Here is a 26,579-nt window from a genome sequence, read left to right as displayed (position 1 = left end):
TACATTAAAGATATTGATCTAATTAGTTCCAAACTACAAATTGATCATTGAGAAATGCAATGCCAATTGAAAACCAGACCTTGGCTCCTCCTGCTGACAACTTTGGGGTGTTCTTCTATTTGGTGGTATCCTGGAATTTTGCCCAAATGCATCCAGGCCGTGTGGTTTCTCACTTCTCCTGCTCAACACTTACCATCTGATGCATTCTGGGCTCTGAGAAGTGTTCTTTCCCCATTGCCCTTCCTCAGCTTTCTCTGCCTCTCCTTTTCAGACTCTTCTATGAAACAGAAAATGGGACTTCTCAAACTCACTTCAGTCTCACCTTGCTCTCTCACACGCTCCACTTCCCAGTCCTTGAAGTCTGCATTCCACAATAGCTCAGGGTCCTCCAGATCTGCATTCCAGAATAGCTCTCAGTACCTAAGGATCTGTGTTCTGGAGTAGCTCTGGGCCCTTTAGGTCTGCATTTTGGAATAATCCTCGGCTTATGTGTCCAATCACTTCATTCTTTCTTCACTTCTGTCTGTTCTGTGATTCAAGCCATCCTGATTGTTCTATTTTGACTTTGACTCTCTCAAATCTTTGGTGGTTTCTTTTGAAGGAGGAATGTCTTCTTTTAGGAGGATTCTTCTCTTCGTGCCATCAACTCTTCCCTTCTGCAACTTCTTTCGTCATGTTTGGTGCTTTTGCTGTTGGTTCTCAGATGCATGACAGCTCCTGGCTATGCTCAAAGTTCTGCTTTTAAGAGGCTTGATTTGCCTGCCATGGACGCTAGTTCTGTTTAGTCTGGTCTGCCTCTGGTGCTGAAGGGGTGGGACCTTTGTACTGCACGTGCTGACATCGTGTTTTCTGGAGTAGCTCCCTGCCCCTCTCTGGAGCTGGTGGCTGGCTGGGACACACCACTGGACTGCCCTGGCCCAGAGCACACACGTGCAGTGGGAGTCGGGTGCTCACCTCCCTGACCTTGCTGCACACACTGCAGGGGCCGGAGGGCCTGCCTGACCCCGCTCCTCTGAAACTCCTGGTGTCCACGGATCCCGAGCCAAAGTGTCTGCATTCTCTGCTTTAGGCCCTTCCACTTGTCTTTGGGATGTTTGATTCCATAAGCATTATCTGTTCCTATCTCTTAATAATCAGTCAAAATCCCTGATCCTTTGACTGCAGTTATCCCTGTTTCCTTTCACGTCATGAATTTCTGTGTTGCTGCGATCTTAAAATCTCTGCCTCTTGGGGGATTCTGGTGCAGAGTGACAGCAGCTGAATACTCTCAGGTAACCATATCCTGCTCCAACCTGCACAAGACTGGTGTGTGGGCTGATTGGCACTGTTTTTAAAAAACAAAAAAACAAAAACGCTATTTAGGTTTTCTTTTCATAGCCAGTTGACCAACTACCTAAAGTCTAGAAACGTCCTTTGTAAAGACCTGGTTGATAAAGTTATTCTCAGTAGCCCTACCCTGGAGCCCTGTGTGTGGCCCCCATCTGCTTCCCAGCCTGGCCCCGGGGAGGGTGGCCTTCCAAGGTGCGTGTGGACTGGGCCTGGGGAGAGGGAGGGGAGGACGAGCCGGACTCACTCTCTGGCGCCTGGACCGGGGCCAGGCTGCGGCTGAAGGGCGGGCCCTGCCCACCGCTACACGGCACCCGCAGGGTCCTGGCGACCTCTGCCACACCCGCTCCTCCCCCGGCCTCATCAGCCCGCTGGACGTAGGTCTGAGCACCTGCCCTGGAGGAGATCAAGTCCACAGGGGCACCAGGGCCGGCGGGGTCTGAGGCATAGCTCGCGAGCAGATGGGGCCGGGAATGAAGCGCATTGTCACTTTCAGGAGCAGAGCCTAACCACGCAGTTGCTTTGTATGTACTTAAAACTTACCCTGCAATTTCCCTGTTGTCTGTAATTACCCTGTGTCACCACACAACACTTGCTGTGTAGTCAAATGGTTGGCAGTCACCATGGAAACAAGTACCGTTCCCTAACTTGAAAAAGGAGTTGTATTTTTAAAAAATTTCTTCGCTGTGTTCTACTTTGGTGGAGATTAATTTACAACTGCCACCAGCTGGAAAAGAGCTACCTGCAGTTTCTGCTGTCCCCGCTCCTCCTCCGGACTCTGTCCTTCCCTTTCCCGGGTCACATCCACGCAGTCACCAGCACCTGCTCTTTGCATTCGGCGGCCCCTCTGTCCTACTGGCTTCCTCGCCCTTTGCCTGGCAAAAGCCACAACACCGTGAAGGGTAACTCTGGCAACCACACCTGCCCCGGAGCAGCCACCAGTCCCTGGAGGACAACACAGACTGCTTGGGCTCGCACCTCAGACCACACGCAGGGCACGCACACGGCACCCTCACACCTCACCTCCCTTGTCTGGCCGTGTTCCCCAATCTCCCAACACTTCTGCACATGGATCTTAAGTTGAACCACAGGCAGCATCTTTTCTTGTAGGTCACACACGAGTGAACACTGGCAGTTCCTGGGGACAGTGGACGTTTCTCACTGATTCCTTTGTCTCCCAACCTCCTGAGGCTGGTCTGCCCCTCCATATGGAGGTGGCCCACTGCCCTGCCTGCCCACCCCCACAGCTCTGCAGGAGGCTCTGCCCGCACAGAGAGCCCCGGCTTCTCCCACTGCCGAACACAGCTCCCCTTGACCCCTTTCCCAGGCGCCCCCAAAACCACCCTCGCGGCTCCGCCTCCCCCGACCACGTGCACCCGCTGTGGCGTTTGCGCCCCGCCCGTCAACACGGGGCGAGCTGCTGGCGACCCTCATGAGTCCCAGCCCTCCCACCCAAGGGCCGCTGAAGTCCGGGGTGGCATCGGCCCCGGCTGCCCAGGGCACTGCCCTCTCAGTCCCTTGGCTTACCCCCTGCAGCCCATCCCAGCCAGTCATGGGCAGGATGCTCCGACCCTGTCCCTGATCCTCTGCTCCCTCCTGGCACTCCCTTGCACAGGGCTGTCTGCGTGGACTCCACCAGGTCTGCACCTCCCACCGCCCTCCCCCGGCGCGAGGGTAGTCTGGTCACTCTGTGCTCACTAGTGGCCTGAATGTCAGTGGTGCCCCCTGAACCTGCCCGAGAGCCAGCGCTCAGGACAACTCCTTTTCGGCCTTCACCGTCCTTCCAGCCTGGCCTCACACCTTGTGATCGCTGCTGCCCAGCCCCATCACCCGCCACTTCCCTCCACACCGGAAGGTCCCCTGGCTCCTACCTTCCACACACACCTCACTGCCTCCCGAGCACCACCTGCCCAGGGCTCAGGCAGCAGCCACCTCCTAACACACCCCTGGCTTCCCACCTCCCACCCCACCCTGGCCTCTCCTCCACCCAGAAGCCAGAATGACCCTACAGAACCCTAATTCTACTCAGGCCTACCCTCTCCCACTCAGAGCTAAGGCCCTCATGATGCCTCAGGCCATCCATCTTAACATCTGCCCCTGCTCACCACGGCCACACCGGCTCCTCGCTGTTCCCTCTGTCTGAAAGGCTCTTCTCCATCTTTCACTCACTCTCACACCTTGACTGAGGGTCACTTTCTCGATGAGGCCAACTCTGATGAGGGCCCTACTGGTCACCAATAACCCCAACTATGCACACCTGTACTCACATACACAATAACCTCCAGGTGGGCACATGCATGTACACACAATAAACCTCGATCACACACGTGTATGTGCACACACACTAACCCCAACCTTTCACACCTGTGTACACACATACACACTGGTGTCCAATTTGGCACATGTGTGTACATATGATAACTCTCAATCACACCCATGTGTATGCACTAGCGCACACACAAATGCACTCGCTCACACCTGCTCTCTCTTCTCCTTTATGCGCAAAGCTCATCACCTTCTGACTTCTTAGATGTGCGCTCTACCTATGATGGCCTTCCCTAGGGAGTGTTTGCTGATGGCTCTGACCCAGTCCAGACCAGGGCCTAGCACAGAGCATGCATTCGTCCTACCTGCTCAATGACTGTTGAATCTGTGACAGCAATTCAATTCTTCCACCCTCATTTAGAATCACTCCTAAAATCCATTCTGATCTGAAGCTCTCATTGCCATCACTCTGTTTCTGACCTGTGAGAACTGAGGGTAGCCAGAGAAAGCGTACACGTTCTCTGTAGATGAAGACTAACAGTCACCACACACTCCAGACTGCATTACTGAAGGAGTAAGTTGTCTCACTACAGAGTACCCTGTTCAGGGAAGTAAACAGACTGAGAAGCCCGTCTGCATCTAGGAGGCCTGTAACACCAGCAGGTGGAGCTCATCCCCATCAGGAGGCCCTCTCCATCCGCCTGAGGCCAAGTGAGGCTAAAGGGAGTCAAGGTGCAGTTCAAGGTTAGGAACCTCAAAAGAAATGGTCAAGCAAAGGGAGCAACCAGAAGTGAGGACGAGGCCCCGAGTCCGAGTGAGAGAAGGGAGGGTCAAGATCTGGGCTGAGGTGGGTCAACCAACAGGCACTGAGGTTGGGCGCAGGCAGGGCACAGGTGGGCAAAGCAGGCCAGGAGAGGCAGGGGTCACAGGTGAGTCATCGTCTGGAACGGGACGGGGCCGGGCAGGCAGGTGACCAGCAGGGGTAGACGAGAGAGTACCTGGGAGTGTCTCCTCCTCCCGGCCTGTGGACGCCTGTCCTGCCAGCCCACCTGCTTCCCCGAGGGTGAGGACACTGTCCATCATCTACCAAAAAGCAAGGGAAAAGCGTCACGTTACCAGACAACTCAGGAAGGCCAACATTACGGCATGCTCCCAAATCCTGCTCCACCCCAAATCCTTATCATTCTCACATGCTGGGTTCACAGACACCTCGTACACTTGGATTTTGGTTTGTGTCCATCAGTGATTCAGCAGGTCACAGAGCTGCTCCCTGAGGAGACATCACGTGCCCCTGACTGTGTCCCCGCCCTCCCCCAAGGAAGCCCCTACCCCCCCCCCACCTCTGCTCTGGTCAACTCAAAGACCTTTACCCTTAACTTGCAGTGAGCATACCCTGAGCTACATCTCAAAGCTTCGATGTTTGGCGTGGCTTTTGACTCACAGTACACTGTCAGAATGGTGTACACACACCCGCACTTAAACTCTGGTGACACTAGGTGCCCTGTGTGCTGTGGGCCCAGCCAAGCATCAGTGTCCACTGTCACGGAGCAGAGCGACTGAGAAGAAGGCCCGCTCGTCTTCCCGGGGCTCCAGCTCCATGGGCTGTAATGCCAGTGCCCGCCAGCCCCAACCCACGGGAGAGCGGCCTGGGTCTCAGGTACCTCAATGGGATCCAGGAGGCAGGGAACCACTTCCAGAAAAGTCAGATGAAACTTCAAGATCCAGTCATTTTCCTAATCATACCTAATGAATTATGTTCCAGAAATAACATGCAAAACCTGGTGTACAAACTAGATTACTGGATTACAAAAACACGCGAAGTCTTTAAAAGGACAAGAAACCAAGACTTCCCTCAAGCACTTCATTATTTCCAAGCATTTCTGCGTTTGCTCTGTTACACCTACTATTTGTCAGACTAGGAAGCAAGTACTGCTATCACCATTTTTACAGAAGATTAATCAGTCTGAGAGAGGGAAAGCGTTGCCAGGGTCCTGCGCCTAAGGCTTCTTATTGGGAAAATCCAGAGGCACTCTCCTGGAATCCACTGGGGGCGCTGCTGGCCCCTCTGGGTCCCGTGCGCTCTCGTGGATGAAGCAGGAGGTATAATTCCCTCAGAGGTATGGGTAAATTTAGGAGGCATTATTTACAGCATTTTAATGACTGTGATTCTGTGTCCCTTCCACGGAGGAGCAGCAATGTTGCCAGAACACTTCCTACTCTGCTGTGCTCTCCAAAGTGCGGGGGGGGGGGGTGAGTCACTTCACCTCATGGTTGAGGCTCTAAACTTCTAAGTCGTATGCAAATTCCGTGAGTTTGGAATAGGCCTGCCAATACATGTAGATTCTTTTATTAACAATAATAACTACTAACACTCTTCTTGGTCTTGGGTGGTTTTTGTAACTCTTCAAAGCTACAGATATTTAAATATAAAGAGTAAAAATGTAAACAAACAATGAAAAATAAGACTCCTACTATTTCTAAGTTCACAGTCACTGTTACTATTCCTTGGTGGGCCTATCCAGAAATTCTCTGTGCATGTGGGAGGAAAATGCACATGCTTTGTTCCACACCTGGCATATTATTCTTTACATCAATACATCTTGGAATTTTTTTGAATTAGCATGTTCAGAGGTACCTCGGCATGAGAAGTGAAATACTGTACACTTTTAATTTCAGAGAACTTAACCAAAATCTTGTCCATACACGGCTCTGCAAACTATACCCCATGAAGTTCGTGAGTGCTCTGTTTCTAGCCAGTATGTATGTGATTCACTCTCAAACATTTGATCTTCGACAAACTGAGAAGTAAAAACATCCCCTCATCAGTTTAACTGTTTAAGACTTTAACTGGGAACATTTTCAGTGAGGCTGAGCTCTTTTTTATGTCTACTGAACTCTGTATGCGCAAAAGACTCCCTTCACACCCTTTGTCCATCAAGCAGAACTGGTGACTCACCAAAGATGCCATGGAACTGCCGTATTTATGCCTTCCTCCACCACCCCGAGAGAACTGTTATCTAGCTATTTTTAGTTTTTTTACTGATAGTCCCTGAACAACGTTCTTCAATCCCTGTGGACTGATTACCTGGTCTCAGAGGGCACGATGCACATGGACGGTGCCCCCGTCGCCCCCTCCACCGTGCTACCTTGTCAAGGTCCGCAATCCTCAAGTGCTGTTTCCCTCACTTCCCAGTACCCCCTGCATCTGGGGGTCGCTACCAGTCTTTCTCTGTCTTTTTACCCTCTGATCCAGTTGTACTATCTGGAGTCTGGCTCTGTCACCATGAGGGTCTTTCAGCAAGGAACTGTGAGAATCATTTTCCCTAAATCCTCACGTGTTTGAAAATGTGTTACTGAGAAATTTCTTTCTTTCCTAAAGATTTTGTATACTTTGCTACACTTCTATCTAGCATGAAAGTTGCTGTGGAAACATCTGAGGCCAGCCCTTATCTCTCCTTTATAAATGATGTAGACATAAATAGAAAAATGGGTAAAAATTGAGAAAAGCGCTTCACAGAGAAGAGATCCAAATGACCAATAAGCACATGAAAAGGTACTCGGTCTCATTAGTAATCAAAGATATGCAAACTAAAACCGAAAACACATGTAAATCTGCACTCACCAGACTGTCTGAAGTACAAGAGTCTGGCAATACCTCACCAAGAGCTGGCAAGGACACGGAGCCGTGGGTGCCGAAACACGCGGCTATTATTTTGTTCCGAAGCCCTTCTGCCACATACGGGAAAAGACGTCTCTGCTAAAGTGTGATGGAAAATTCTCATGTATTCAATCCCAACTGAAGCTAACCAAACAATTTTCACAGGTAGGAAAATACATCAAGTAAACAGTGAAAACAAACATCAAAGTAACAACCCGAAGTGAGTAAGCACTGCTGGCATTTGCACAAAATATGATGAGGGGCCGATGGTGCGCCCAGAGGAGGACGGACCTCCGGGGGTGCCGGCTGCAGGAGATCAGTGCACGAAGGTCATTCTTTGGAGGGCACGTTCTTATTTCTGCACTGTTTCTTCACCAATTTATAAGCCTTTGAGAAGTTCAGGGCTGTGTGCACTCTGAGTGCATTTACAAACAGTAACAGCACAGCAAAACACCATTAGGACAGAAGGACGGCTCGGCCTGAGCATCTTTCAGGACACATGGCAATAGCCTCATAGCAGAACAAAGTGTGACAGGAGATGCCACCTCTGCAGTCTCTCTCACAAGACGTACACATGCTAACTGTTGGGCATTCGTCCAGATACTGTGGACAATGACAGTAGTTCCGTATTTTCTGTGGAATATGGTGGAAAATATTACGATCAAGAAATTGCTAATAAATTACATCAACGTTCATTTATGGAAATACAAATTAAATCCACAATGAGGTCCCTCTTTGTATGACCCATCATGCCACCCACATATTTTCTTTGGTAAAGTGGATATTCAAATCTTCTGGTCATTTTTAAATTACATTGTCTCTTTAGTGGTGCATTTTAGGAGTTCCTCATACATTCTGAATACTTTGTATTTGCAAATGTTTTCTCTCAGTCTATGGCTTTTCTTTTCTTTCCATTCTCTTAACAATGTCTTTTGGAGAGCAGAAAATTTTGAAAATTTTAAATTTAATTTAATGAAGTACAATTTATAAATTTCTTCATCTTAGGGGTAATGCTTCTTATATCATAATTAAGAAAATTTTGCCTAATGCAAGGTCACCAAAGAATATTTCATGCTTTCTTCTTGATGTTTGGTAATTTTGAGTTTTAGATTTAGATTTCTGATGTACTTTAATTTTATATATGATGGGAGATATGGATCAAAGGTGGTCTTTTTTTTCCTTCTTGAATCTGAATGTACAATTATTCCAGCACCATTTTTGACAAAACTATCCCCTTTTTCACTAAATTGCCTTGGCACTTTTGTTGAAAATTATTTGACCGTATAGGTATAAGTCTATTTCTGGACTGTCTATTCTTTTTTTTTTAAAGATTTTATTTATTTATTTGAGAGAGAGAATGAGAGATAGAGAGCACGAGAGGGAAGAGGGTCAGAAGGAGAAGAAGACTCCCCGCTGAGCAGGGAGCCCGATGCGGGACTCGATCCCAGGACTCCAGGATCATGACCTGAGCCGAAAGCAGTCACTTAACCAACTGAGCCACCCAGGTGCCCTATTCTTTTTTTTTTTTTTTTTAAGATTTTATTTATTTATTTGACAGAGAGAGACACGGCGAGAGAAGGAATACAAGCAGGGGGATTGGGAGAGGGAGAAGCAGGCTTCCCGCAGAGCAGGGAGCCCGATGCGGGGCTCCATCCCAGGACCCTGGGATCATGACCCAGGGCAGAAGGCAGACGCTTCACCGACTGAGCCACCGAGGTGCCCCTGGACTGTCTATTCTGATCCATTCATCTACTTGCCTGTCTTAACACCACCACCACACTGTCTTGATTACTATGGCTTGCAATAAGTCATGAAGTCAAATAGTGCTAGTTGTCAAGTTTCTACCAAAACCCCTGCTGGAATTCTGTCTGAGAATCCATTGAACCCATGGATAAATCTGAGGAGAATTAACATCTTAACCATACTGAGTCTCTGAACCACGAGCATGGTTTATTCTCCATTCATTTATGTCTTCAATAATTCCTCTCGGCAATATTTTGCTACTGAAAATAATATTTTTTTCAATTTCTAATTATTTGTGGCTAGTACAGAGAAATACAATAGATTTTTGTAGCTTGTATCCTGTAACCTTGCTAAATTCACCTATTCTAGCTTCCTTTTTTGGATTCCATAGGACACTACACAGACAAACATGTAGACTGAGAATAAAGATGGTTTTACTTCTTCCTTTGCAATTTCAGTGCCTTTAATTCTTATTGAACCTGACAAAACCTTCTGGAAAATATTTAATAGAAGAGATGCGAGCATGTTTCCTTGGCTTCTTCCTGGTTGTAGGGGGAATACGTTCAGTTCTTTACCATTACTGTGATGTTAGCTGTGGGTTCCTTATCTGAGGAGCTTCCTTCTTCTTTATCTGGAATGGGTGTTAGACTTTGTCAACTGCTTTTACTGCCCACATGGAGATGACACTATGTTTTGTTGTCAGTCTGCTCATATGGTAAACCGTACTGATTAGTTTTAGAATGTACAAGATACTTTGCATTCCTGGGATAAATCCCAATTATTTTTTCTATACTTTGTATTCAATTTGCTAAAACTTGGCTAAGTTTTCATTTATGTTCATGGGGAATATTTGTCTACTGTTTTCTTTCCTTCTAATGTTGTTGCCTAGTTTTTGTTTGTTTTTTTTTTAATTAGGGTCACGTTGGGCTTATAAGCTGAGTTAAGAAGTGTTCCCTCCTTTTTCATTTTCTGGAAGAGCTTATATAGAAGTGGCATTATTTCTTCTTTAAATAATCGGTAAAATTTAATAGTAAAGCCTTTTGGGCCTGGAAGTTTTTCCTGGACAAGAAAAAAAGGTTCTCAATACAAATTCAATTTCTAAACATGCACAGGCCTATTGGGACCATCAATCTCTACTTGAATTAGCTTTGATTCTTTCTTCCAAAAAGTGTATACATCATCTAAGCTATTGAATATGTTGGCATCGGGCTGATCATAGTAGATCCATTTTTTTTCCTGTATCTGGCTAAAAGGTTTATCAATTTTATTGATTTTCTTAAAGAACCACCGTTTGCGTTCACCCATTTTCTCCATTGCTATTTCTAGTCTATATGTCACTGATTGCCCACTGTTTCCCTAACTCTGTTTACTTTAACTTGATCTTCTTTTTCTGGTTCCTTAAGGCGGAAACTGAAGTCACCGATTTGAGACATTTCTCCTTGCTAGTAAAACGTTCAATGCTGTGAGTTTTCCTTATGGTGATTCTTTAGCTGCATCCCAACTTATTTTGATATATTGTGCTTTCATTTTCATTTGTTTCAAAACAGTTCTATTTCTGTTTCGCTTTCTTCTTGAGCCATGGGTTATTTAAAAGTGCATCATTCAGTTTGCAGGTATTTGAGGATTTTCCAGATAACTTTCTCTTAGTAATTTCTAATTTAATTCCATCATGGTCAGAGAGCAGCCTTGATGTGATCTGAAATCCTCTACATCTATTTTATGGCCCATAATAGTCTCTGCGCAGTAAATGCTCTGTGCTCCTGCACATAACTAAACCCTCTCGACCAGCACTCCAGCCCGTGCTCTGACCCTCACACACCTGGTCCTGGACAAGAAGTCTGGAGGGAGGGAAAGCACCTGCAGACTCCGTGAGGCACACCTCTGTAAGTGCCCGCAGCAGGTCCACGAGGCGTCTGTGGAGTGAGTGACTGCCACTGCTTTTCTCTCCTGGGTCAGAAGCAGAAACTCACTGGGAAGACCGTGTATCCTAAAGGGATGTGAGAGAAAATATGATCTCCTCCATAGAAGTTACGACTTCCAGAGAAAACATAAAAATCAGGTCATTTTTGCCTAGGGGGAAGGCTTGATTGCTCCAATATCTGGAGTTTGCACCTGCCTTGATTTAGCTAATATTTGGAAACTAATGGTAATGTTAAGAGGAAAACCTCCTCCTTAGCCTGAAGAGTTCAAGCCTGTCAGGAAGCTAAGTGAATGGGAGGGAAGGAAATTCCAGGGCAAATAAGCCCAAGTCTCTGCTATTTGGTAATTATGCCCATTTGATATATTAAAACATAATGACCTCTCTCTCTCGCATTAAACAACTCTCCTATTTTTTCCTCAAATATGAAACCAAATCCAAATATATTTTATCAGAGGAAATGAATATAGTGAATTTAACTGAACTGTCATCTAAAATATTTCAGATAATCACATGACCCAAGAATTGAATGGGGACCTAGGTTCACCCCATGCCTGACTACCCCCATATCACTTCCGACCCTGGGTCATCCACAAACCCCCTCAACCTCAGCCAGCAGCACGCCGCCTCACGCCTTTCCTGACTGACCTCTGAAGTCTTTCCAGCGTCTTCCGCCCTGAGCCCACTCTGGGATGCCGCTGTCCCCACCACCGCTGCACATAGTCCCTGTCCCTCTCCCCACCCACACTCTGCAGGGCTTGAGCCTCTGGGCTGACGACAACCTTCCACATGACTGGCGGGTGGGCCTCTCCCCCTCCTCACTGCTCACTCGGAGACACCGCACTAACAGCTGGGGCGGGTCTGAGGGCCGCACTCTTCCAGGGGCACTGGCCCCCTTCATTCGGGACAATATGCTGCTCTGCAAGTGGTCGAAACTGCCACTGACTTCCAGCCACCCTCTACACCACGCTGCTGATTAAGCTTAACGTTAACCAGAATCTCCACGTCCTTACTGAACACCCACCATGTGCTTCAAATAGAAGTTGAGTGAATTCACCAACCACGTCATCTATGGAACCCTGTGTGGGATATTAGCCCAGTGTCTTCGCCTCAAGATACATCATCTACTGGACAAGAACATGGGAAAAGCTTCAGGGAACAAAATCCGAAGCCTGGTTCAAGGCAACAAGAACAGCAGTGCTATGAGGAAGGTGCACTTCTGTCCATGACAGCGGTGCGGATCCCGGGCTGAGCCAGAAGGAAGTCAAGCACTTCAAGCTGATAGGAGGGCTAGGAAAGGCAGGCTCCTGGCCCGAGCACACCCATTTTTCTTTCCGTCTCCCAAATTTCCAACAAGCAGAGCAAAGAAATCAGGAGAACAAACCGCTCATGGCCACAAACATGGAGGCCCTTCTGCAGCTCTCATATGACAATACGGATGGCAGGGAGTCTTGAGGCCCCTCTGAAGTCCTTCCAGAGAGGAAGTGGGGCGGAGGGGGGGACACTGATGCTGCACACGGCTGGCTGGTGGAGAAGGCTGGCCCCGGGCAAACGGGGTGCCACGCTGGTTCCCTAAGAGATATGAGGCCCAGCCCAACTAAACTGTAACCAGCTCCAAGTCCAAGGACCTAAGAGAGGATCCAGCTGAGGGACGTGGGGGCCTCATAGAATATGTGCACACACTTTGGAGCACAGATAAGGCAGAACTGACTTCTTCAAGGGGTAGCAAACAGAGAGAAAGAAACACAGAAACCATGAAAATATCCTGCCACATAAAGAAAACACAAAAATACAGCAGGAGGGAAGAGAACATATGCTCAGAAATATGTACAAAAGAAACGTAAGCAGGTTTCATCAGTCGCCTGACGGGTGCTTTCAGAGACAGGGAAGAAGATAAAAACTCACGGAACAAGATGTTAAGGAATGGCAAGACAGGAGTCTAAAACAAAGAGGAAATAAGACTATCAAGAAAATAAGTTATAATAGAATTTAGAACAGCTTCAGACAAAGTAAAGTCCAGATAAACCATAAAACACCGCAGGGCTCTGGGAGCCAGGGAGAACCCGGGACAGGGTGAAGTGAGCCAGCGGCCTGCACTCTACTGGCCGCCAGCGTCCCTAGTCTTTTAAGAAGTTATTAAACCATCACATGATGGGAATGCACCAGCTGCCTGACAGGTCCATGCAGAGGCTCACCCAGGAGGACTTGCCACCTGTCCCTCTCACAGGGATTGGTGCCATTGGCAGGCCAGTCAGAGCCCACACACACCCACAGCTTCTGACCACGGCATGCACTGTCACCAGAACTTTGGTCCCAGGTCTGGGAGGGCGCCTCCCAGCGCCTGAGGAGTAGGTTCTACAACACTCTCAGCAATGGAAACACACTTCCTCTAGGTTCAAATCCCAGAATACCCGTGGGAACACAGAGGGAAAAGGTGGCAGTGGCACCTGTGGTCCCAGCACCTGGTGGGCCCTGCAGAGGGGAGGTAACAAAGGCACAGGTGGGACATGAGAGGTGCACGTGTACACACCCAGGTTCTCCCCAGGCGTCCACTGGCTCCTGGCCCCTCTGCTGGACGGTGGAAAGACAGTCACCAGGAGGTAAAACCATCAGCTTCTCATGCAATATACACATCAAACAGTGTTTTGAGCAGTCTTCGACGTTTCTTTTGCTAAACAAATTTAAATCTCCACAACTTACCAAGAAAAGTCATACAGATATATTATACTAAATCTAGTTGAATTGCCAGAAAACTATCACACAAGAATGTGATAATAATATACTGGGAATTTGAATAAATCTCCCTTCAAATGCATCTGCTTTGCAACCCCTAAGAAACCACGATTACATCCCACAGTCTGATGCTAAGTAACAAGAATTCTGCTAATGATTTTCACCAGGTAATTGGAATGCCTTCAGCAATTTACTGTAAGTAAAAGCAAAGTCAATAACAATATTCTAAAAGTGAGCACCTCCAATGGCGGAAATCTTCACCTTGAAGGTTTTGTGCTTAGGAGCCCGAGGGCGGCGCTGAGGGGAGACAGTGAAGGCTGCTGGAGACCCCGCCAGGGCCAGGGCGGGCCACACAGAGAAGGTCCCCATGGCCCAGGGGTCTCCCCCTAAAAAGGTGAGAAGACAATCCTACCAGGGCGCGTGGCAGAGAGCAACCTGGAGAACAGAAGCTGGGGCATCCGGGCGGGCGAGGAGATGGGGGGGCCTGGGGAAGGGGGGGGGGGGGGGGGGGGGGCAGCAGAGGCTGAAAGCTACAGCCCCACTCTCAAACCATCCAACAAAAACCAAGACTGCCAGAGGTCCTCCAAACCCCCTGAGACTCCGTGCTGTGCCGCTGTTCACACTGTAGCTCCTGAAAAGGCCCGGCACGCACACCTCTCCTCTCTGAGCCTCTGCCACTGCCCCTTCGCGCTGCTCCAGCCTGTAGGATGCCCCGCCGGGGCGACAAGTAAGCCTGGTGATGGCCTCCCACTGAGCCAGCACAGACCCGCCTCCGTCACCCCCGAGCATATCCCTCCACCTCCCCACACATCAGGCCCTTCATGTATTAAAATGTGGATAAGAGTACCCCTTTGGAAGGTAACGTGGTATAGCCGCAGTGGCAGATCCTCAGTCAGTAATGACCACATGACCCAGCAATTCCACTCCTAGGGACGTACCCAAAAAAAGTGGGGACTAGCGTTCAAACCAAAACTTACATATGCATGTTCACAGCAGCACTATTCACACGGCCAAAAGGTAGAAAAGCCCTTACGGCCATCAGCAGAGGAACGGACAATCAAAATATGGTCCACCCAGAGAGCAGAGGAATGGAATTCTGCTACATGCTACACTATGGAAAAAACCCAAAAACATGCTAAATGAGAGAAGCCAGACACAAAGGCCACACACCGCATGATTCCGTATGTATGCAACATCTGAAACAGGCAAGTCTAGAGATGGCAGGCCGACCGCTGGTGGCCCAGGGCTGGCCGCAGGGGAGAGCCCCACAGAGATGGGTTTCCTTCTGGAGTGCTGACGGCCCTTCGAAACCAGACAGAGGGTGTGGCCGTGCAGCACTGTGAATGCACTCGATGCCACCAAGCTGTACATTTTTAAATGGCTACTTTCAGGTTATGTGAATTACACCTCGATAAAAAAGGGGGGAAAAGTGGCCACCTCGGAGCTGCTGTCAGGATCCAAAGGGAGTGTTATGTCAGCATGTGCATATGCGTGTGTGTCTGGACGGGTGCAAAGAGAGATAATGGGTACAGAGGGAAGGAGGTAGACAGTGCCGGACACATGGTAATGACATTGCTTTTGTTTCTGTTGTTCTTGTTAATTATGTATTGGCCTTCCCATTTGGTTTAAAACAAACAAGAACCAGCTGTTAATAATCCACAGGTTAGTGAGGGTGAGTCCCAAAGGGCAAGAAGCCTCTCCAGTTGCACAGAGCCCTGGCAACACCCCCCGTTCAGGTTGACAAGTAGTCAGCCTCCCCTCCCGCCTAGTCAATGGCCAACAAGTGACCGGGACATCTGTTTGCATGTGCTGGGCCTGGACTCCGACAGGTCAGACCTTGGTCTGCTCGGGCTGCCATAACAAAGCAGCACGGGCGGGCGGCTTAAAGGACACATGCTGATTTCCCACCGTTCCGGAAGCTGAAAGCTTGAAGCCTGAGTGCCCCCAGCGTCGGCTGCTGGTCTGCAGATGGCCACCTCTTCACTGTGCCCTCCTCTGGGGGGACGAGAGAGCACCAGTGTCTCCGGTTCTTCTTACAAGGCCGTACCCTCAGGACCTCACGTAACAGTAATTATCTCTTTTAAGGCCCACCTCCAGATTCAGTCATACAGCAGGGTAGGGCTTTAACATATGAACTTGAGGGGTGTGTGTGTGTGTGGTGGGGAGATTTGGTCCATAGTACCTGGTTTCTGAGAAGGAAGGGAAAAGAGGTTCCATCCTGATGAGCCACGTGAACCATTCAAGCGTGTCATTACTGATTCCAGGTCTGGCCTCACAGCGATGCTCGCAGGGACAGCTAGTGGTTCCCACTGCATGGTCACCCCCAGCCGTGAGGCTGTAGGTAATACTGCAGGCCCAGCCACGTCAGTATTAGGAAATGAGAGCGCGGGGGTAGATCCCTGTAATGGTGTCATGGCATCTCCCAACTTGAAAGGCATAAGAACTTGCATCTAGCACTGTTCAGCACCACTGTTAGCTACTCTTCACCAGTTTCCATGAGGCACTAAAACAGTATTCTTTCGCACATTTATTAGACTGAACATCATCTGAGCTTTCCCATCCTCAGTGACATGAAGGAAAAGAGTCGCTGGCCCCTATTCAGCATGAATTATTTACTTCTTATATTTTCTCTGACTCTGTAGGGGTCATACCTGGTTACTTTGGAGAAGGTCAGTGGTCCCCACAGAAGTCCCTACGATGCGGGCCGAAGCTGTGCCTGGGTGGGAAGCAAGGAGCACTCCCCAACCCCCCGGGGACCAGCCTGGAGGTAGGCGCCCCAAACACCTCTGGGACAGCAGACAACTGAGGAGCCATGTCGGAACACCCTCCGTGAGACAGTGCCTCAGACGCCCTGGGGTCGGAGAGGCCCCGTCCGTCCTCTGACCGGGAGAGCGTGGCCACAGCTGCTCAGGGCACCTGCTGGCTTGGCTTAACCTGAGCATCTTCCTACTTATTTGTGTTGTCCTCCTATTTTCAGTTGTTATTTCCACCAACTTCTTCACTGCAGAAACGTAATTTTTCTACAACAAAAAATTCGGATCACATCATTACCCGCTTTCAACCAGCCCAAAGCTTGCCTTAGCCTAAGGATGCACTGGCTCTGCTGGAGGGGCCTTCTGGGCCCCAGGCTGGCCCCCAGCCCGCCTGCAGTGGTCACCACAGCAAACACGCAGCCCACATAGGCACCAGCTCACACTGCTCTACCTGGGACAGGCACCCCGCCTCCCACCATCCCTACAGAGCTGCCACCTCCAAGTCGAAGGCTCTGCTCCAGGCAGGACCCAGCGCTGAGTGCCATCCCAGACCCCAGCAGAATAAGATGGCACCAGACTTAGGCTGAAAGATGTAGAAATAACTAAGAGAGGCACAGGCTGCCCCAGGGGTGGCAGAGATCTTCAGGGCAAGGGCTGTTCTGGGTCATGGCTGGGGGGCAGGGCATGTGAGAAGTGTGTGTGTGCAAGCATGTGTGCAAGTACACGCATGAGTGAGCTGTCCAAGGGACACACATGCATCTCCACATATGCTCCTGTCTTATTTCACATACAAGATGCCAAGCACACACACTTACTTCCAGTTGGCATCTGGAAACTTGTCTATATCTCTAATGCTTATCAACTTGCTAAGTCACATACAAGTTGTACACTAAATGTTCCTCTTAATTTTTCTTTAAAAATGACTCCTAGAAGATAACAAGAGGTTGCTCAGCTCTACAGAGGCTGCTCCCTGAATCCTCACACCAGCCCCTGCGGGAGGTGCCAAAAAGCCTCCTTCTCTGAGAAGCGTACTCCCGGCACTGAGAAGAGGCCCACGGGTCAAGGTCACCCAGGAAACATGTGGAGAAGCTGGGATCCAAACCGAGGGAACTGGCCCAAGGTTAACTAGTAACCAGATAGGGGCTAACAGCAACTCCATTCACCCGATCAGCAATGCCCTGGATATTCTCAACATTCATGTCGACCAACAATCTGGGCAAAGCCCCTAGCCCTGGGCCAGTCTCATGCTGCAGGGCACACAGGCAGGCCGATGGAGCACCAAAATGCTTCCAGGGAAAAGGCACTCACAGAGCCAGGGTAGAGAAGGCACCGGGGAGAGCTGGCTCCATGAGCCCCACACGGCCCACACATAGGGTTGCTCCCCTTGAACCAAGCCAGGCCCAAGGAGGCTCAGGAGAGACTCACACATTCCTTTGGGAGATGTTCCTGTGAGGGCAGTGGCCCGGGGAGGGAGGGCAGGAGCTGCACCAAAGGTGCCATGTGGACCAGGTTCTGCACGAGGCATATTCCTGAGCTGCTTGGTTACTCTCACAGCCCCCAGGGCCATGGCTTGGAGAAACTAAGCATGTAGTCGTTACAGGGGCCCCATTCAGACCACTCCCCGCTCCCTGCAAGGCAGACCTGAGCCAGGCCACAGAGAGCTCAGCACAAGTTGGTACAGGAGCAACACACACAGAGGGCACACGCACCTTCAGCTCCTCCCCACACTCCAGGCACGAGAGGCTGCCACCCTCCAGAGCAGGACTCCCCCAGGAGGGATTCAAGGCTGCTCTCAAATAGCAAGGCAGGTCATGAAGCAGGAGGAAGGCCCTAGCCTACACCAAGTCCTTGGCCTTCCTGGGAAGCTGCCGAGGCAGGTCAGCACTGAGCCTACTGGTCCCAGATCCCTACAGCTCCCTGGACCGGGCTCTCCTGGCAGCTACCTGTGTGCTGGGCACACGCTCCATATGGGGACAAGGTGCTCCAGGCAGGGTAGGCTGTGCCCACGGAGAGCAGTGAGTGCATGCTCTGTCCCAGCCCACCCTGGGCCTCCACCACCAATCCATCCCATGCAGCTCCAAGCCTCTGAGGCCCTGTTTGAGTCAACGGGGCCAAACTCCCACACTGCCTCCCTTCCTGGAGCGCATCATCTCTGGTACGGCCCCATCCAGCTCCCAGGAAGCTCACATCTGCCTGCCTCCACACTTGTAATTATCACTTAGCAAATACAGAACTATGACACTACGCTCTCCCTCGCCAGAATGTGGCAAACAGAAACTAACATGTTAAACTCACTTTTGCGTTCTATAATTTTGTTTAAATTAAAAGCATGAAAACACCTTTAATGTGGCTGGCTCCAAGTCCCCCCACGTGCCTGCGCCCTCCCAGAAAACGCTCTCAGGGCGCTTCATCTGCCAGGGCACATCCACATCCGTTACAAGATGTTCTATGAGCGCCCCGCCCCCCACTCCCCAGGTCTGGGCTTTAGGACGGCAGCAAAATGAACTACAATGGTCAGAACAAGGTCAGATCAGCCTATACCTGACACACAGGCATACCTGGTAGACAGCCACCTGGCCTTGCTGCTGCACAACTGTATTCATGGAAGTCTATAGAATAGAAACAATTATTTCAATAAGAAAAAAGGGGGGAGGAAGCTTATCAGCTCGAGTTTCACACTCCCAATAATAAAGCTATTTTTCCAGTTACTGCCATTATATGATTTGAAGCTAAACTAGTTGGTTGTTTAATGCAGACCGAAGCAAGTCTACCCATTTGCGAGCAAATCCTGAGTAAGGTAGGACCAGAACAAAATGAACCAATGACCAGACTAAGACTTCCAGGAGCATACTGAACAGGAGAGGAAAGAACGAATATCCTATAAGGAGCCATGGGGGATAAGAAAAAGGTAGTCATGTTGGAAGATGTGTCCCAGGCGTGCAGAGCTAGTTACCCACAGCAGACCACAGGAAGCAAATCCCACGCCCAAGGTCAAGCACTGCCAAAGCAGGCTGGCGGGCATGGGGCTGTCCCTCCTGTGGCCCTCTGCAACCCCCAACCCCCTGCGCCATGAGGGCGCAGAGCTAGGAATGCCTCCGTCCCTTCCAGTCCTCTTCTCAGACAGGCACTCAATCAGATTCTCTGCAGTTAATTCTGCCCACCCTTCTACCCATTTATATCCTTCGATTGTTCTATGCAGAGAGAGTGCAGGGGAAGAAAGGAAGGAAGAGCCAACGTGAAAAGAAACCGGTAAGGAAAGCCTCTCCGAAGGCTCTTAGTTCCCTGCCCGCCCCCCATGGCAGTCACAAGAGCAGGGACACGGAAGTGCCTGTTCTCTCCCCTGTTCCCAAGCTTCTGCAGGAAAGGAGCAGTGTCAGGAGCCTTTGTGCCCAGCGCCTCCCACAGGGTCTGGTCTGCGATCAGAGCACAGTGAGAGCTGAATGAATGTCAAATAAATAAACTATCATCTAATAAGCCAACTCAACCAGAAACAGGGAAATGTGATTTCACTCAATGGCGGGAACGGCCAAACCTCAGCTCCTCAAAATCTGCCCTCAGTGACAGAAACACTCTTGCTATCTGTATTGTTTTACCAGTGAAGCAGCTGGTTAGAGGGCAGACTGAGATCCTATTGCAGCTCAGGCTGCCCAAGAGTGACCTAATTGGGACACTTGGAAATATGTGTCAAACTCAACAAGAAGCAAGAAAGCAAGCACTAAAGCAGTCGGACACACACTACTCTTTTTTTTTTTTTTAATTAAATTACCTAGACAAAAGCCTATAGGAAAAGAAAAGGTAATGCTCCATATGGGGACAAGGTGCTCAAAAACTGTAAGACGTGGAAAAGCCCACCTGAAGCTAATGCTTGTCTGCAATAGTCTTGTTCTCAGAGGACAGTATGGAGACGGACCTCCAGCGCCACTTCCTGACTCCAGACCGAGACTACACTGGAGGAGGTCTTCAACAAGGCCCAGGTGGCTTCAGATATGCTCCCAGGTGCTCTGATACTCCTCCCTTAAAAACCAGAAAACCATTCCCCTCCCAGGAGTGGGCTGTACTTAGCAGCGCACCCGTACATGCAGCGGGGTGGGAGGGACACTGTGTGACATCCAAGATGAGGGCGCAGAAGGCGCATGCCTTCCTCCTTGCTCCCTCTCTTGGGTCACTGGTTTCAGGGGGGAGTGAAGTGCCGCGCTAGAAGGACCCCCGAGGAGCCCTGTGGAGAGGCCTATGAGGTAGGGAACCGAGGCCTCCTGCCTGGTGCCACACAGGGAGCCGACGACATGGAAGCAGCACCTGCAGCCCCAACCAGCCTTCAGGGGACGCTGCTCCACGAACACGTGCAGCCTCAGGAGAGACCCAGAGCCAGAACCACCCAGCTGGGCCACTCCTAAATCCCTGACCCATAAAAACTATGAGATAACACATATTTGTTGTTTTAAGCCACTCAGCTATGGGTTAATGTGTTGTTACACAGCAATAGAAAACAATATAGAAAGAGAATGGATGGGGTGACATCTATGGAGAAAGAATTACAAAAAAAACCAGAGTACAAAATGCAAATGTCTGTCAGGAATGCCAGGAGCTCCAGAGTTCCACGGAGAAGTCAAACAGAGTGAGACCCGATACGACCAGCGAGCAGGAGCAGGTGTGAGCAGGAGCAGGGAGGTGCTGTCAGGGGTAACATCCCCGTTGGGTGGTGGAGTCTGCTCCAGGAACGCGCTGACGGAGGACAGGGACAGTGTGGCGCCACAGGCAGTCACGGCATCCCTCACGGCCCAGACGGTACACGTGCCCACGGAACAGGCCATCACAGCAAAGCACACCTACCCGCCTACCCCCCAACTTCCTACCACAGTCACCGGAGACAGGCATTCTCAAAACACAAACCTCACCCACCAGCAAAGATAAAATATTTGAAGAAAACCGATGTGATGAAAGAGAAACACCAAACAATGTCAGGATGGTCATCTGAGAAATCCTAAAGCAAAGAATAAGCATTAGTTTACATGTCCAAGGTAATGTACACGATACTTCATACTTAAAGAGAAACAAGCAGACACCTTGAGAGAAAAATACTGTCAGATAAAAACCTAAAATTACTTAAAAGGTAAATGCACACAGCTTAAGAGCAAAGTTAAAATGAAGCCAGGGACTTCCCAGAATGCAGAGTGAAAGGAAAAAGACAGACAGTATGAAGATAATAAGAAGAGTCCTTAAGTTCCAGAAGGAATGAACACAGAGGACCGATGAACAATATTCTCATTAAATTTAGAAATTCCAAAGATAGAGGTCTAAAATTTCAACAGGGCAACACTGCAACATAGAATGCCAAGAGACAATGGAATTCTGAGTGAAAATTCTTTCAATGGAACTTTTTTAAGGATCTGTATTAATATCCACAGAAATTTCTGATATATCTGGATTTATGTACAATTTTATGCTGTTTTCTACTTTTCTTATATGTTTCTTTTAAATCTCCTTTCTTGTCCTCTTTTAGATTTTTCCCTTCAGTAGTTTATACATTTTTTTTCTTTTTACTTTTTACCCTAGAAATAATCACATGAGTCCTTAACTTATCAAAGTCTGACACCCTCACACCCACCAAAGCAACCCAAGGACCTTAAAACCCTCTAACCCCACTCCCTCCCCACTGACAGAACATGTATTTTATTTCCACTCTTTGTTATTAACCCTGGAAGATATTTGCTTCATAGCTTTAAACATTTAATGTGTATTTGGATTATCTCACATGCATACAACTTCCTCTGTTTTTAATTTCTTCTTAAATCTCAGACCGTCCATATGAGACAACTTTCTTTCCTTCTAAAACAGATCCTTTAGAAATGCTTTTAATAAAGACCTATGGGTATCAAGTTATCCCAGTTTTTGTTTATATGAAAATGCATTTATTTTACCCTTGTTCATAGACGGAATCACAGGATGTAGCTTTTGGAGTCTGTGTTTCTTCACTTGCTGCACCCATATTGTTGTTGAGTCATATTTAGTGAATGTGCCCAAGTGTGTTTGCCCATTCACTGACTGATGGAAATTTGGAGACTTAGAGTTTCAGAGATTATGAATAAACTTGCTGTAAGCTTTCTCATACAGGTCTTTATGTGGATGTACGTCCTCACTTTTCATAGGTAAATACCCATGAGTGGGCTGTTCTAAATCATGGGAAGTGTATGTTTGACTTTGTAAAAACCCACCAAGTTGTTTTCCCACGTTACTGCCCCACTTTGTATTCCTTTAAGTGACGGAGAAGAGCACCTGTTGCTCTTGTAATGGCCAGCACTTTATGTCAGTTTTTACAGTTTTATCCTGTCTAGTGGGTGTGTAGTGGTATCTTGTAGTTTTTATTTGAATTTTCCTGATGAGTAATGATGTTGAATATTTTTCTTATGTTTATTTGCCATCTGTATGTCTTCTTTGGTGAAGTGTCTGTTCAAATATTTTGCCCATTAAAACTTTTGTACCATTGAGTTGTGAGGGTTTGTTATATAATCTGGACACCAGTTATTTATCAGATATTTGTTTTCCAAATATTTTCTTCCAGAGTGTGGCTTAAATGTTTATTTTCTTAACCATGTTTTCAAAAAAGCAGAAATATTGTAAAATTTGTCAATTTTCTTCTTTTGTGGTTTATACTCTGTGTCCTAGCTAAGAATTCCACACCTTCCCCCAAAGTTGTAAAAATTTCCTAAAAATTGTAGAGTTCTTAGGTTTTATATTTTGGCTTCTGATCCATTATTCCCCCCTCAGATCCATTTGAGCTGTTTTTTTTTTTTTTTTTTATGGTGCAGGATTTGGGTACAGTTTCTTTTTCCCCCATGTATGTACATTCTTTCAGCCTTGTTTGTTAAAAGGCCATTATTTTCTCCATTGATTATCTCTGCTACTTCATAAGTTGGCCACATATGGTGGATCTGTTTCTGGACCTTATTCTGTTTCGTTGCTCTATCTGCCTACCCTTTTGTCAGAACTGCAGTATTTTGGCTACTGCAGCTTTCGAGGAAGGCTAGAGATCAGATAGGATGGGTTCTTCAGTGTCAGTCTTCTTTTTTCAAATTGTTTTCCTATTCTGAGTCCTTTGTCTTTCTAAATAATTTTAGAATCAACTTGTCAATTTCTATGAAAAGGGCTTCTGGGATTTTGATTGGAATTGTGTTGAATCTATATAGATCAATTTGCGGGTAACTGGCATATTTAATTTTTATTGAGATAAAATGCATATAATGTACACCATTTTAAAGTGTAAAATTCAGTGGTTTCTATTTCTATTTTTTTTAAGATTTTATTTATTTTGACAGCAAGACAGCAAGAGAGGGAACACAAGCAGGAGGAGTGGGAGAGGGAGAAGCAGGCTTCCCGCGGAGCAGGGAGCCCGATGTGGGGCTCGATCCCAGGACCCTGGGATCATGACCTGAGCCAAAGGCAGACGCTTAATGACGGAGCCACCCAGGTGCCCCTAAAATCCAGTTCACTACTTGTGCAACTATCACCACTATCTAATTCCAGAACACTTTTATCACCCTTAAAGGAAACCCCATACCCATTAGCTGTGGCTCCCTATTTCTCCCTCTGTCTATCCCCTGGCAACCAGTAATCTATTTTCTTCCCTATGGATTTGCCTATTCAGGGTATTTCATATAATGGAATCATGTAATATATTGTTTTTTTGTGTCTGGCTTCTTCCACTTAGCATAATATTCTAAGGGTCCATCTACACTGTAGCATGTGTCAGCATTTGACTCCTTTTTTGTGGCTAAATAATATTCCATTGTGTGGATATGCCACATTTTGTTTATCCATTCATCAAGTGATGGACATTTAGGTTGTCTCCACTTCTTGGCTGTTATGAATATTCATGTGTAAGTTTTTTGTATGAATATGTGTTTTAACTTATGTTGGGTTTATACCTAGGATTGGAATTGTGGGATCATATGGTGACTCTATGCTTAACTTTCTGAGGAACTGCCAAACTGTTTTCCAAAGTGGCTATACCATTTTACATTCCTACCAGCAATGCTTGGGTGCTCAAATTTCTATCACTTACTGTTTTCTGATTTTTTTTAGCTAGAGCCATTCTAGTGGGTGGGAAGTGGTATCTCATCGTGTTGATTAGCATTTCTCTAACGACTAATGATGTAAAGCACCTCTTCTTAAATTGGTCACTCGCATATCTTCTTGGAGAAATATCTATTCAAATTCTTTGTGTGCTTTTTAATTGGGATTATTTTTATTGTTGAGTTGTGAGGAATCTTCATTTATGCTGGATACTAAACCTTTAGATAATAATTGATATAAATTTTCTCCCATTCTTTGTATTGTCTTTCCAAATTTCTTGGTAGTGTGCTTTGACACACAAAAGTTTTCAGTTTTTATGAGCTCGAATTTATCTATTTGTTCTTTGGTTATTTGTCTTTAAGAGCTGTTGTGAAATCCAATGTTATGAAGCTTTCCCCTATGTTTTCTTCTAAGAGCTTTATAATTTTAGCTCTTACATTTAGGTCTCTGATCCATTTTGAGTTAGTTTTTGTATATGATGTGAATCCAGGGTCCAAATTCATTTACTTGCATATGGATATCCAACAGTCTCAGTACCATTTGTAGAAAAAAAAATCTGTTCTTTCTTCATTGCATGGTCTTAGCATCCCAGTCAAGACTCATTTGGCCATAGATGTATGGGTTTATTTCTGAACTCTCAATTCTAATCTATCATCTATATGTATATCCTTTTGCTAATACCACATGGTCTTGAATCCTATAGATTTGTAGTAGGTTTTGAAATTGGCAAGTGTGAGTCCTTCAACTTTGTTCTTCTTTTTCAAGATTGTTTGGCAGTTTTTTTTTTTGCACAATTCCATATGAATTTTGGGATCAACTTGCCCATTTCTATAAAAGAGGGCAGACAAAAATTTGGCAATGATTGCCTCGTTAAAAATATGAAGTTTTTCAGTCCAAGAACACAGGCTATCTTTACATTTATTTAAGTCTTCCATAATTTCTTTCAATGTTTTATAAATTTCACAGTACATCTTGCATTTTTATTAAACTTACTCTGAAGCATTTTATTATTTCCCATGCTACTGTAAATGTAATTGTTTTCTTAATTTCATTTTGAATTTTTTTGCTAGTGTATATAAATATAACTGATATTTGTATACTATCTTTCATCTTGCAATCTTACTAAATTTGTTTATTAGCTCTTTTTTTTTTATTCAAGTCTATATGGTCTTCATTTCTTTCACTTCTGTTATTGCAATTACTTAGTATGTCCAGTTTGATGTTCATTAGAGGTGGTAAGAATGGATATCCTTGTCTTGTTTCTGATCCTGGGGGGAAAGCATTCAGTTTCTCACCATTAAGTATGATGATAACTAGATTTTTCATAGATGCCTTTTATCAGGTTAAGGAATTTGCTGAGAATTTTTATCATGAATGCTTTTGAATTCTGTCAGATGCTTTTCTACATCTATTGAAATAATGTTTTTTTTAATTTTTAATCTATAAAAATGGCTAAATTACATTGGTTGAATTTTGAATGTTGAACTAACATTGCTGGGTTAAGTCTTGCTTAGTTACACTGTATTATAGAAAAGGGATTTTGTTCAGGACTTTTGCATGTATATTCATGAGGGATTTTGGTCTGTAGTTTTGTTTTTTTTTTCCCCTTGAAATGCTTTATGTGGTTTTGCTGTTAAGGTAATTTTGACCTCATAAATTGAGTAAGGAAGCATTCCCTCCTTTTTTTATTTTCAGGGGGTTTTCTATGGAATTGGTTTTCTTTAATTGTTTACTAGAATTTTCCATTAAAGCCATCTGAGCAGGGAGTTTGTTGGGGAATTTTAAACCATGAACTCAATTTCTGTAATTGTTGTGAGACTCTTCATTTCTTTGTGTAGATCCAAGTTACTGTTTGATATCATAATCCTTCTACTGGAGCAGCTCTTTTTAACATTTCATGTTATTTTATCTTGTCAGATATTACTTCTGCCACATTTTGCTCTTCTTCAAAAACCCCAATTACATCATATCAGACTTTCTTACCCTACATTTCTTGTCACTTCTTTCTCATATTCACCATACTTCTATGACTTTTGCTGTAATCCACAGCAATAATCAAGAATGCAGCACAAAGACAGAAGGAGATCTAAACAATGAAAGAGAGGATAGGAGA

The 26,579-nt window shown here is 46.8% G+C and overlaps 1 protein-coding gene across 12 annotated transcripts in view; it reads right to left on the bottom strand.

Moving 5' to 3' along the window:
* The window catches only part of PCBP3 (poly(rC) binding protein 3), a 261,323-nt gene that overhangs the window by 137,242 nt on the left and 97,502 nt on the right, over positions 1-26,579 (bottom strand). The window contains exon 1 of one of the 12 annotated variants that reach the window (XM_073888878.1): positions 4,590-4,664. The exons of the other annotated variants lie outside the window; for them this stretch is intronic. The gene's annotated coding sequence lies outside the window, so the exon portion shown is untranslated. Of the gene's footprint in view, positions 1-4,589; positions 4,665-26,579 lie in introns of those variants that run through there. 12 annotated transcript variants of the gene reach the window in all.

This window comes from Callorhinus ursinus, unplaced genomic scaffold (genome assembly GCF_003265705.2).
Source record: "Callorhinus ursinus isolate GAN/ISIS: 27379988/994484 unplaced genomic scaffold, GSC_fseal_2.0 scaffold98, whole genome shotgun sequence".
Taxonomy (NCBI): domain Eukaryota; kingdom Metazoa; phylum Chordata; class Mammalia; order Carnivora; family Otariidae; genus Callorhinus; species Callorhinus ursinus.
This window is presented reverse-complemented; position numbering and strand designations above follow the sequence as displayed.